Source organism: Podarcis erhardii (assembly GCF_964252035.2).
Source record: "Podarcis erhardii genome assembly, chromosome: 2".
Lineage (NCBI taxonomy): Eukaryota > Metazoa > Chordata > Lepidosauria > Squamata > Lacertidae > Podarcis > Podarcis erhardii.
Window position 1 is genome coordinate 77,278,499 of NC_138498.1, and position 12,959 is coordinate 77,291,457.

The 12,959-nt window shown below is 44.4% G+C and overlaps 1 protein-coding gene across 2 annotated transcripts in view; it reads left to right on the forward strand.

Moving 5' to 3' along the window:
- Nucleotides 1–3,630: 3,630 nt before the first annotated feature.
- The window catches only part of PRKCD (protein kinase C delta), a 58,078-nt gene continuing 48,749 nt past the window's right edge, over nucleotides 3,631–12,959 (forward strand). The window contains exon 1 of one of the 2 annotated variants that reach the window (XM_081848051.1): nucleotides 3,631–3,768. The gene's annotated coding sequence lies outside the window, so the exon portion shown is untranslated. The remainder of the gene's footprint in view (nucleotides 3,769–12,959) is intronic. The other variant, XM_081848052.1, reaches the window with a different exon arrangement.

Below are 12,959 nucleotides of genomic sequence, written 5' to 3' on the forward strand. Positions count from 1 at the left end.
GCGGTATTTTTAAGAAATGTAAAGTGGATGAAATATAAAAGACAGGTTAGGTCAAAAGAATGTTTTCCAATTTTGTTGCTTACTTGGTTCTGAAAATATCTACCACCAGACAGACACCCACCCACATCTCTCTCCCTCCCTCTGTCAGGAAAGAGGAAGTGAGACTTTGAATGACATAACTGCCAGTATTTTAAGGCCTAACAGCAGAATCCTATGCATGTTAACTTTGAAGTAAGTCCAGTTATTTCAATGGGGCTAACCTTGGGCCGATACATGCTGGTAGACTGGCATACAACCTACTTGAGCTGTACAGTTGAATGTTTGACTCTTGCTGTTGAGTACAAGGATATCCCAGAGGCAAAATATGCTTATTGTGTTCCTGGTTGAACAGCATCAATGCACTCCACGTCACTTGTTTCCAGAATGATGAGGAACCATTAGTGAGCACTGTTTGCATTTGGTCAGTTACAGATAGGTAGCCGTGTTGGTCTGCCATAGTCAAAACAAAATAAAATAAAATAAAAAAATTCCTTCCAGTAGCACCTTAAAGACCAACTAAGTTAGTTCTTGGTATGAGCTTTCGTGAGCTTTCGGTATCTGAAGAAGTGTGCATGCACACGAAAGCTCATACCAAGAACTAACTTAGTTGGTCTTTAAGGTGCTACTGGAAGGAATTTTTTTATTTTGATTTGCATTTGGTCAGTCAACCTGCTACAAATCCATCTAACAGTGACCACATCCAGCCCACATTTTCTAGGTTCTGCACAAGAGTATCATGGGGGGTTATGTCAAAAGCCTTACTGAAATCAAGATGTACTATGTCCACAGCATTCCTTTGATCCATCGAGCTTGTAACTATATCAAAAAAAGATCATTGCTGCTTTGCTGCTTCCAATATGACTCTTGGGTATAAAACATTCAGGTAGAATATTGCAATGAATTAACATTTGTGTTTTCCTAAGAGCTACAAGTGTCCAAAAAGCAGAGAATCCTTTACAAACTGGCAGTAGGATAGGGCTTCTGCTAGATCTGGCAGTAAAGGAACAAGCAATAATTAGCAGATGGAATGCCAGTAATAAATCCAACAACATATGGCTTGCATTCTTGGAATTGTTTGAACTGTGCTCTGTTTTTATATAGACTCACAGCTAACTTTCCTTGTTTCCTTCTTCCTCCACCCCCCCTTTTTTTTTTTTTTTTTTTGCTTTCTGCATAAGATTTTGTAAGTGTATGTGACTATCAATTTTGAAATAGGGCTAAGTGAGTTAGGCAACAGGAAGTGTCACTTGTTCAGGAAGAAAGTTTATCATTTATCGTTATTTATTTTTTAAATGTATATCCCACCCTTCCTCTCAAAGGAGACTAGTTTAACGTGGGACTGCTCTGCATTTTATACAAAAATAGAAAACATACATTTCTCCAATGTTAATGTAAAACAGAACTATGTGCGCCCTTTCCCCTACTAAGCTAGCCTTAGGCCCTCAGGAGTAGCAGAGGACACTATCCCATCCCTAGTGTTGAAGTAATATTCAGCTTTTCTACATGGAACGGGAAGGACACCATCTTGTCCTTTGCCTCAGGCAGAAGTTAGCCTGGGGCCAGCCTCCTAGATTCCACGAGAAGAGAAAACGATAAACTGCAGAGAGCAGTGTAGAAAGGCCTTTATAGGTACCAGATGTGTCATGCAAGCCAGCCAAGCCAAATGTTGCAGAGAGAAAAAAAAAAGTAAAAATGCAAACTTCTATCAGACCTAGGTCTTCGTTTTTTCAATTCAGCTCTACACTCTCACAATCAGCTGCAGACTCCATCCATGGTTGGCTCTGCCCTGACTGCCCCTCACAGAAAGTCAAGCACCTCACCTTTCCAGGGCAAATGCACCACATAAGTCAGCTTACATTACAACATTAACAATACAATATGTTAGGGGTGGCAACACAGGAGAGGGGGTTCTATGTGGCAGCCCCCACCTTGTTGAACTCCCTCCCCACCAAGGGGAATCTGGCACCTCCATTATACAGCTTTTGGTGAATGCTGAAGACACACCTCTTCACCCTGGCTTTTGACACCAGAGGTGCATATTTTTAGAACCCACTGCCCTTAGGGAGAGAGACAATAAATAAACAACAACAACAACAATTTAATAAACAATTTTACTAAATACTGCATTGTCAATAAATACATTTTACTCTTTGTTTAATTATATTTATGAATGACTTCCCACAAGGCATATCAAAGTGATTTACAAAGGTCTGTATAGTTAAAGCTATGGTTTTCCCTGTAGAGATGTATGGAAGTGAGAGCTGGACCATAAAGAAGGCTGATCCCCGAAGAATGGATACTTTTGAATTATGATGCTGGAGGAGACTCTTGAGAGTCCCATGGACTGCAAGAAGATCAAACCTATCCATTCTTAAGGAAATCAGCCCTGAGTGCTCACTGGAAGGACAGATCCTGAAGCTGAGCCTCCAGTACTTTGGCCACCTCATGAGAAGAGAAGACTCCCTGGAAAAGACCCTGACGTTGGGAAAGGAGAAGGGGACGACAGAGGATGAGATGGTTGGACAGTGTTCTTGAAGCTACCAGCATGAGTTTGACCAAAGTGTGGGAGGCAGTGGAAGACAGGAGTGCCTGGCGTGCTCTGGTCCATGGGGTCACGAAGAGTCGGACACGACTAAACAACAACAAAATACCACTTGGAAATTTTACGCAAGGGTGTCATATACTTTTTAGAAATAAAATCATGGGCATAGAAACAGTTCAAACAATTGCACAAATAGCAACTAACACCCCTCCCCCCCAGACAGAGGACAACACATACGTAAAATAGTATCAATTCCAATGCCATACGGTCTAAAATATCGGTAAGTAACCAGGAAACGCGATATTAAAACAGCATTACTGCACCAAAGGCAGCGGTTCCAGAGCCGCAAACATACTGATGTTATTAATTAATGAATTTTTAAGCAAACCTGAGAAATAGTGATGCAGAGGGTATGGTAAAGGAAGCGGAGACCACCTCCTTCCCCGGGCCAGCCTCTGCCACCCAGCTTTAATCAAACGAGACACTTTTCCCCGCTCGGCCATGACCTCTTTGAGCCCCGAGCGACTGCGAGGTCTGTCCCGCGTGGCTTCGAGAGCCCGCGCCCGCAGCATCTCCACGGGGAAACCGCCCGGCCGCGACAGCCCCACGAGGCGAGGTGCCGCTGAGAGCGGGAAGGGGGAGGCCGGCCGACTTTAAAACAAAGCGAGAAGACGAGGGAGCTGCCGGGTCAGGTAAAGGCGCGCGGAGCTGGGCGCGCCACCCACCCCCGGGCAAGAAAGGCCGGCCAAGCACAGGCCAACCGCGAGAGGCCTGAAGCCGCGAAAGAGCTCCATTCGTCCCGGGAAAGTTCCTCGACGGCGACGGGAGAAACCGGGCGAGCGGCAGAAGAAGCAGGAGGAAGAAAGAAAAGCGAAAGGAGACGCCTAAGCCTCCAAGCGCCTGCTCGGTTCGAGGCGGCCCGCGCGAAGCAGGGGATTCCCGCCCCTCAGCGCGCGCCCCCGCCCCGCTTTCTTCCCCTGCCCGGCTGCAAGAGCAGCAGGTGAGCGCGTCCGGCATAAGTTGAGGCGGAGCGCGCGCGGGCGGAGGGCGGGGCGAGCGAGCGGAGGGCGGTCCCGAGGCGGAGGCAGCGCCGCTTGACTGCCTCTCTCTTATCGGGGCAGCGCTCTCGGCCTCGGAGTGCCGAGCAAGTCCTGCGCTTCCTCGCGAGGGTCCTTCGCGCGAAACGGGTGAGTGACTCGTTCGTGCGCGCGGGCCGCCTCATACCTGCTGCGGCGGGGCCGCCACTTTCGCAGGGGCCGGTGGGGGGGGGGGAGTAAGGAGGACGGCGAGGTAGTTCCTACTCCGCCTGCCTCCTCGGTGAATGAGGAAGCGGCGCGGGCAGCGCCTCCCCATCCCTTTTCGAAGTGAGCGAGTGTGTTTGTGTGAGAGAGAGATTTTATCTCTCGCCCACCCCACTTTCCGGCGCTGAGGGGTTGTGCGAATGGGCTGAGCGCTTCTCGTCACAGGAGCGGGACCCTCCGGCGCTCGAGGCGCTGCCTGGGCTGGGGGAGTTGGGCGCCCGCCTGCCTCTCGTCTGGGTGTGCTGGGTGGCACACTTTCGCCACAGGCGCTCGGAGTTGCCCTTTCTCTCTCTCTCTCTCTCTCGCCCTCTTTCCTGCTTCTCGCTTCGCAATCGGGGGCAGCCCGGCACGGGGCAAGGCGCGCGCGCCCTCCAGCGGGTCCTGCCCTTGGCGGAGGGGGCGCGTTGCACAACCGGGGCGAGAACACAGGGCGACGGAGTTTTAACATCCCGCGGAGGTTTGTCTCCACCGGGACTTCCTCGTTTTAAGAGCCTCCATGTTTTCTTTTAAGTGCTCCGCCAAATTCTTGCAAATCGAATGGCTGACTTAGTCAGGGGAGGGGGTGGGGCTGATGGGCTCGGACTTTTCTCTCTAGCTCACTCACTGCATATACTTGCATGGTGCAAGTTACCAGCTCCTCCTCAAATTTCTTTTCTGAATGGTCTTCTAGCACCTTTAGGGAGTTGTTGTTTTTTTAAAACCCAACAAACTTAAAGACAAACTTTGTTTAACTAGAAAAACACACACACACACGGACACTCCCAACTTATCAAAATCACTTGTAAAAGCTGCTGTCTTTTAGTGTGCCAGAATGGCACTGTCTGAAATCTGGCCTCCGCAGCTTGGGGTTTGTAGGAATTGGGTTACCTTGGCAGAAGCGATGCAGGAGTCAGGACAGGAAAAATACAGCGACAGTGTTCTTCAGCTGGCAGTTATTGACATGTTAAAACTGAAAGGCAGCCTCACATGACCACACTACTGTATCTGATAGAAGCATTCAGCATTTGTCTGTTTGCCTGATCTTTAGACTTACTACACCAGTGGGTGCCTGGGTGGAACACAATGGCTGTCATCTGTATTAACAATATTCATTGCATTTATGAAGTGTGTATTATGATTGCTATTTCGATTGCCTCAGTTGTGCTTCCCTGGAGTCCTGATGGTTTTCACCCCATTTTCTCTACCCCACAGCTAGAAACAGCATGTTGAGTGGTTTGGGGTTGAGGATTAGAAAGGGTTTTCCCCCAAGCTTGGTTAGTATCTATAGGCGTTTCCTTAGTTTGGAATGTGTTTGCCTTCCCATGCAGCGTACAGCTAGGTTCGCTTGCATTTAGTCATCTCAAGTTGTTTGCCATCTGAGTTTGTTTATGTTGTGCACCTGTTCTCTTGAGCAGTGGGTGGGATGATGTTCATGGACTGGATGTTCATTTGGTATCTTCCAACAACTTCTTTGTCCTGTGAATGCAAACCATGTTAAGTGTTTCTATGGTGCTATACCAGCATTGCTGAGAAATTGTATCAGATGCTTCAAACAGGTACAGGAGTAGTGGCCAAACGTTTTGATATATGTGCAGCAAATGAACTCTCAATTTGTGTAACATGGACATTTAAGGGCATATTAATAATAATATAGAGGGATGCGGGTGGCGCATCCACTGAGCCTCTTGGGCGTGCCAATCAGAAGGTCGGCAGTTTGAATCTGTGTGACGAGGTGAGCTCCCATTGCTGTGTCCCAGCTTCTGCCAACCTAGCAGTTCGAAAGCAAACCAGTGCAAGTAGTTAAACAGGTACTGCTGTGGCGGGAAAGTAAACGGCATTTCTGTGTGCTCTGGCAGTCCTCCATGCGCCAGTAGTGGTTTAGTCATGCTGGCTACATGACCCGGAAAGCTGTCTGTGGACACATGCCAGCTCTCTCGGCCTGAAGTGAGATGGGCACCACACCCGATAGACACCTTTGACTGGACTTAACCGTCCAGATGCCCTTTACCTTTACTTTAATAATAATATGTAGCTACGCACAAATGCTTGCTGTAACAAATTTCCAGTTGTGAGACCCATGCCGCAGGTTGACTGCCTGCAAAATATGCCAGCAGCTTTTTATTTATTTATTTGCCTTGATCTTTAGACTTTCTATACCCGAATATGACATTTTTGCACTAGAGAAAAATCAGCAAATTGAGCAACATGTTGCTTCTTCCTGACATGCTAGCCATTAAATTTCTAAATGAAATGGCTGAATGATCTGAACAGATGGGTTAGTCTAGGCTTAAGCCATAAAATAATTAATTCCAGGAAGTGTAGCTAGCTGTGTCTGGAGAGCATACATGGATGAGTTAATAACTTTAGTCCTAAAGATCCAGGAATACGTACTATGGATTGCTGCAACTTGCTTATCTTTAAGTTTGATTTAATGCAGATTGTGAAAATGCTGTGCCATTAGGTTAATGGGAGGGTGAAGCAGCATGTTAAACAATGTAATTCATTTACTCTTTGGCTACAGTGCTATGTACACTTTTCTGGGAGTTTCATCCGTTGAATCCAGTGAGACTTACATCTGACTGAACATGCGTAGGATTTTCCTGTATTCGCTGAACAAATTGAGCATGATAATCACATCTTTAGTGTTACTTAAATTATCAGAGCACATGCCAAAGAACATAGGGTTCTGAGTGAAGAGAATGCATGAGAACCTATGTGGTATAATGGATGGAATGTCAAGAGTAGGATTGAGGAGGCCCAGGTTGAAATCCCTGCTCAGCCATGAAGCTGAATGGGTTACCTGGGCCTGTTGCTGCCTCTGAGGGTAAAAATGCTGGGGTGGGGTGGGGGTACATTTTGATCATATCTTAAAATGTAGGAAATAAAGGTCTACATTCTTGGTATTTGTGTGTGTTGGGCAGTTGTACTTTAAGCTTACATTTATTAGAATGTATTAGCCACACCCACCCACCCACCCTCAAAGCAGTTCTTTTTTTAAAAAAAGTAAAACAATAAAATTATCAGTAAAAACAGTTTTAAAAACTCAAATGTTTTTTTGTAATCAGGTCAAAATTATATGTTTAAGAATGCAGCATATAATAGGAAATCAGATTGTGTACACTTGGTGTATAGAATACTAAACTTTCTTTGTTCCTGAGTAGTCAAATGGCTTTCAGATTTTGAGATGTGAATCAGTGAAGGGTTGCAGCCTGCTGTTATTCATTAAATACGAAAAATGTCCTTAATTTTGTCTGTTCCCTTGATCTGGCAACTTGAGCCTATGAAGTACTGTAGCTTTCAGGAAGGCAGGTGAAATGGCATGTTGTACTTGTCAAGTAGTCCCTTTATATAATTACATATTACGAAGGCAAAGTAGTGCATTCCTGACTCTTGGGCTTGTGGATGATTGGATGCTCTACATTGGAGTCAGTGCACAAAGCAGGAAATGAATCCACCTTGAAGTGTTCAAAACCAGCCTTTGCCAACCTGGTGCCCTCCAGATGTTTTGTTTTGGACCACAACTTTCATCAATACTAGCCAGCAAGTGCACTGGCTGGATCTGATGGCAGTTGTATTTCAGACTGGAGGGCACCAGATTGGTGAATATTGGTTTAAATAAAGAAAAGAAGTAAAAGAATGTGACCCCAAGAGATTTTTAGTAGCAGCAACTGCATCTGTGGACAGGAACAAGACTATTTCCCTGGAGAGCTGGGAAAATTCAGAGGCACGAGGAAGCAGAGTGGGATGTGCGGCGAACACGAGACCAGATGAATAAACAAAGGGAACAAACATGTCCAGAGTTGGGCTTATTCACACTGAAGCAATTCATCAAAGGTGCCTTCGGTTAATCAAATGTATTCTTTGTTATTAAAAATAATTACCAAAGAAACTTTTTTTTTATGCTGTTGGTTTGCATACAAGAATTGACACTTGGTGGTAATATTGTAGTTGCAGCAACCTTTTCTAAGACCTTTTCTGTGGTGGCACCCTCTCAGTGGAACTCTTTCCCGCCCTTCATAGCTTCCAGATGTTTTCAGATCCAATTAGTTCCACTTGTTGTTTTATACCCCACTACCACCACCCCGGCAGGTGCTATGATGTTGTCTTAAGAGTGTAGTTCACCTGTTGGGCCTTTTGAGGCCAGAAGAGCAGCTCATAAATAAATTTATAAATAAATAAATATAAATGCTGTGGGCTCTAAAATGTCCCTTATCAGTTTAGGAATTAGCATATACATATGTGTGCGTAGCATTTCCTGTTCATTTCCTGGAGATGTCTGTAATCTGAATGCCAGAAAAGATTCTCAAAAGTATGATTGCTGTAGTGGCCATCAGCCAAAATGACAATGATAAACTTGGGTGGAGAGGAAAGTACAGTAAATAAGATTAGAAGGCAGCTTTGAAAACCATAGCATATTTAGCTTTTGTAAATCAAGGTGCTTATTAAATCCATATAAAAAGTTCAGAAAAATATATTCTTATTTTTATAATTATTTTGTTACTTATCTATCAAAGTTAAATGTCTGCATTTGAAGACAGCAAAGTGATAATAAAAAGTAATGTTTGAGATTTATTCTACAAATTTTGACACCACAAATGTTTTATAGTTCACCAAAATGTGTGTTGTTGACAGTTACTTGCAACTACTCCTGTGGCTGTAGAGACCAGTATAGGAGAGACAAGTCCGGTTGCAGCTGGGGCAGATGAAGGCATCTGGTTATACTGATGTAGATGTACCATGGTGTTGCTTCTTTATGTGTTCCTCCTCTGGTCACTTCTATGGATTCATGACCTGACTGTATATCTCCAGGCACTGTGATCGTCTTCATGAGATTTGCACATGACGGGTTTGATGTCGCCAGCCTTCATGTCTTGTTGTATGCGTGTGAATACTTGTTTAAATCCACCTACAAGTTTTCTAAATTGTGTTTGTGCCTGCTTGCTGAACTTCATGCATTGAATATTCCTTTGGAAAATGAGGAGATCCCACTCCAAACACTTGCAGGTATTGATGTGTCATCTTCAAAATCTCTGAATGGGAAAATGAGGTTTTGAATGATGTGAACCGTATTATGCAGAATAGCATGCATATACAACCGAAGCTTCATTAATTCATTATAAATGAACACTATCAATGCTGTATGCATCAGTATTCTAGCAGAACATGTTTGATAGGCCAAATTATTCTTCACCATCTCATTCTGTAAATCATTACAGTGGTACCTCGGTTTACGAACAGTCCTGTTTACGAACTACCGTATTTTTCGCCCTATAGGACGCACTTTTTCCCCTCCAAAAATGAAGGGGAAATCTGGGTGCGTCCTATGGGGCGAATGCAGGCTTTCGCTGAAGCTTGGAGAGTGAGAGGGGTCGGTACGCACCGACCCCTCTCGCTCTCCAGTCTTCAGGAACACATCCACAGACTAGGCAGCCCTGCGGGAGTTCCCGCAGGGCTGTCTAGGCTGCAAATAGCAGCCTGCTTCCCGGAGCGCCAGGCGTGCTGAAAGCAGAGCACCCGGCGCTTCGGGAACATATCTGCAGGGCTCCCCACGCTGCGGATAGCAGCCTGCCGCCTGGCGCCAGTGGTGCCCTGAAGCAGAGCGCCCCGCACGCCGGACAGACATCCGCAGCGTGTTGAAGCCCTGCGGGAGTTCCCCGCAGGGCTCCCCACACTGCGGATAGCAGCCTGCTGCCCGGCGCAAGGGGCACCCTGAAGCAGAGCGCCCGCCCGCCGGACAGACATCGGCCAGCCCCACAAGCTCGGGGGACAGCAAGGAGGCGCAGTGCCGCCATCCCGCTGTTCTTCTGTTTCCCCGACCTGGTTTTGGGGGGGAAATAAAGGAATTTTCCCCCTTTATTTCCCCCCAAAAAACTAGGTGCGTCCTATGGGACGGAGCGTCCTATGGGACGAAAAATACGGTATTCGGTTTACGAACTCAGCAAAACCGGAAGTAGTGTTCCGGTTTGCGAACTTTACCTTGGTCTACGAACGGAAGCTGAACAGTGGAAGGGCACCAGCGGCAGGAGCCTCGGTTTAAGGACGGATTTGGTTTAAGAACGGACTTCAGAAACGGATAAGTCCGTAAACCGAGGTACCACTGTATATAGCTGAGATCTAATGTGAAAATTCACGATCCATTTCCTTAAAATCACAACTTTGCTTAATATATGGTTTTCAAATAATTTAAGAGGCTACTGCATTTCTCCTTTCTTCTTGCATGCACTGCTGCTATTTCATTTTCAGCCACGTACCCTGCTTCTCTTACCATGCCAGAGAGCAGACTGGCTTGTCCTACCTCAGGCTGTTGTACCTTTGATGCTGAGATGGAGAATTCAATTCTCTAAAACAAAACAAAACAAAAAAAACCTTCAGATTTTTACAAGCAGGAAAGGGGAGCCTCTGGCTCTCAACTGTTGTTGGGTTCCCAACCTTCAGCCTCAGCCACCAAGTTGAATGGTCAGAGATGATGGGAGATGGAGTCCAGAAACACATGGGGGGGGCACAGGTTCCCTCATCCCTGAGCTTCATCCATTCAGAGAAAAACACAATCCTCATGTGGAACAATAAAGCCCTAAATCAGTATAGCAGCTGAACTTGTCAACATACAGTCCTTTTCATGCAATTGTTACTGGCAGGCTGCTATAAAAGTAACACCAGTTTTTGTAAGCGGAATTTGAGGGCAGTTTAGCATAAATAGAAACTTGGCTTTTAGGTATTTTAGTTCTCTGAATTACTATGCAATTTGTTTACCACACTGCCCAGTCATGTATTTTGGTGTTGTTTATGTAAGGTACATTCTTGGACATATTTAGTGGTGATTATATTGCGATTGATAGTGTTATAAATAATTGTGATGGCCATGTAAAACCGTAAGAATCTTGCATTGCTGCATTTACTATTCGTATTCTAAGTGTATCTAAAACATTTAATTCACTCTGGAAGTGTGCTGCTCTGCATAATCTGGTTTATGATTATGCCTTTTAAACAGATAAGAAGCAGCAGGGAATCAAGCCTGTGCGAACTGCCTATGAACAGTAAAATAATAGATAGTAACAAAATGCATGTGTCTTCTAATTTGATTGCCACATTTTCCTGCTAGATCCAAGTTCTTGCTCCTTCTTCCATGTGACAGCCCTTCAGATATTTGAAGATGGCTCATATCTCCTCTCAGTCTCCTCTTTTCCAGGCTAAACATACCCAATTCCCTCAACCTTTCTTCTTAAGGCTTGGTTTCCATACCCCTGGTAATCTTGGTCACCCTGCTCTGTGCATGTTCCAGCTTGTCAATATCCTTCTTAGAACACCATTGACATGTGCTTCCCTGTCTTCAAGTCTTGCAAGAGGATTTGTCAGCTTTCATTTTTGTACATAACCATGTTTAGCATTATATCTACACTAGCATTTTTGCTAACCATGGACATGGCTGATCCAGTTTTTCAATCATGGCTAGGATAAGGTTTTCAATTTGTGGCTTGATATAAAAATGATTATCGTGGTTAATTCATAAAATTACTTTAAATGAGTAAATCATAGAAATGATTATCATGGGTAAAAATGACCATGGGTAATTAAAAAAAATGGAAAGGGGGTCAGTTTGGTGTAAGAAGGGTACTATAGGGTACTGATGATGCAGTTCACAATTCCCAAAATTGTATTAAATGAGTGGATGTTCCCTAGCATGAATAAAGGAGAACACTCAGAAATAACCATGCTGTTGCAGAAATCCCAAACTAGGCAAATCACATTCTTTCCTCCAATAGTTCTTCTCCAGTTTGTAATCCAAGCCCTGCTCTGCTCATTTATCTCTCTGTGGATGGTGCAGCGAGGAAAGTCTCACTCCCTCTTTCTTTTAGCAATGTTACAAGGGTGACATTGTAAGCCCAGTTCAGCCCTGGTCTTAATCCTAAGTAAGCACAAATATGATCTGGTTGGGTCCTTGACTCTAGCATTTGCTCCACAGTTGAGAGAAACTACAAAACTCAAAACAACAACACCTGTCATTTGGACACTTAGTGTACTCTCATGACATAACATAAAAAGAACTGTGTTAGATCGGACCAAAGGCCTATCTAGTGCAGTCTATTCTTCTAGTGGCCACTGGCCAACCAGCAGCTGGACATGAGTGGACTAGCACACTCCCACTTGTAAATCCCAGAGGCATGCTACTTCTGATACTAATATTCATTGAGGGCCATATCCTCGTGAATTGTGTATTTATACATTAATAAATAGTAACAATACATTTGTTGTCTGTGACACAACATGCAGTGCCATCTTAAAAGAAGCACTGCATCTCTCTACCTCTGTGTGCTGCTGTTGCCATGTGTGGTGTTGCATTGGGAGCTTCTTGGTGTGGAACTGAAGCAAGCTCAAACCTTCCATCTCTAAATGACTGCCTTGAACGGCTTTCTTCATCTTGCTTGACTTATGATAAGGCTGCCTCTGAGTCCTATCCGAAATGTGATTATTTTGGCTGCACTAATATGGTGACTGACTTTGTAGTGATCCCACTTTATTGACAAAGTTGAAGGTTAGGTGCCATGATGCATGTGACACTTGTTGTGTCTTCATGAGCAGGAGAGTTAAAACTCCTGTGAGGTGGTGGTAGTCTAGAATTGTGCATTTTGCTAATTAACAAGAGTTTTCTTTCTTCTGTGCTATCCCCTTTAATTCTGAAAGTTTAGAAGAGGGACATGATTAAGAGCCTTTATAGATACATGAGTAGCTGTCTAAATGCAGTGATTGGAAATTGCTTAGTGTGGGCAATATGTTTTGTGGGTACATTTTTGTACATGGGAGAAGAGCACGCAGGTTTTTAATTAAACAAAGAGGGGGCAATTATGCTTGGACACTTGACGAGCTTAAAAACTGAGGCTGGTAATTCATCAAGTATTTTTTAAATATTAATATTGTAAGAACAATAAAATTATCAACAAATTTCATACTTAGGTTAATAACAAAACCTGAATCAAATAACTATTATTGTGAAACAATATGATTTCTTTTAAAGTTAATGTTCATGAACTATTGGTTTTATTACTTTTTTGTTCTGCGCTCTTCTCCAACCCTGTCACTGAAGGTTGTGTGCAAGGTCTTTT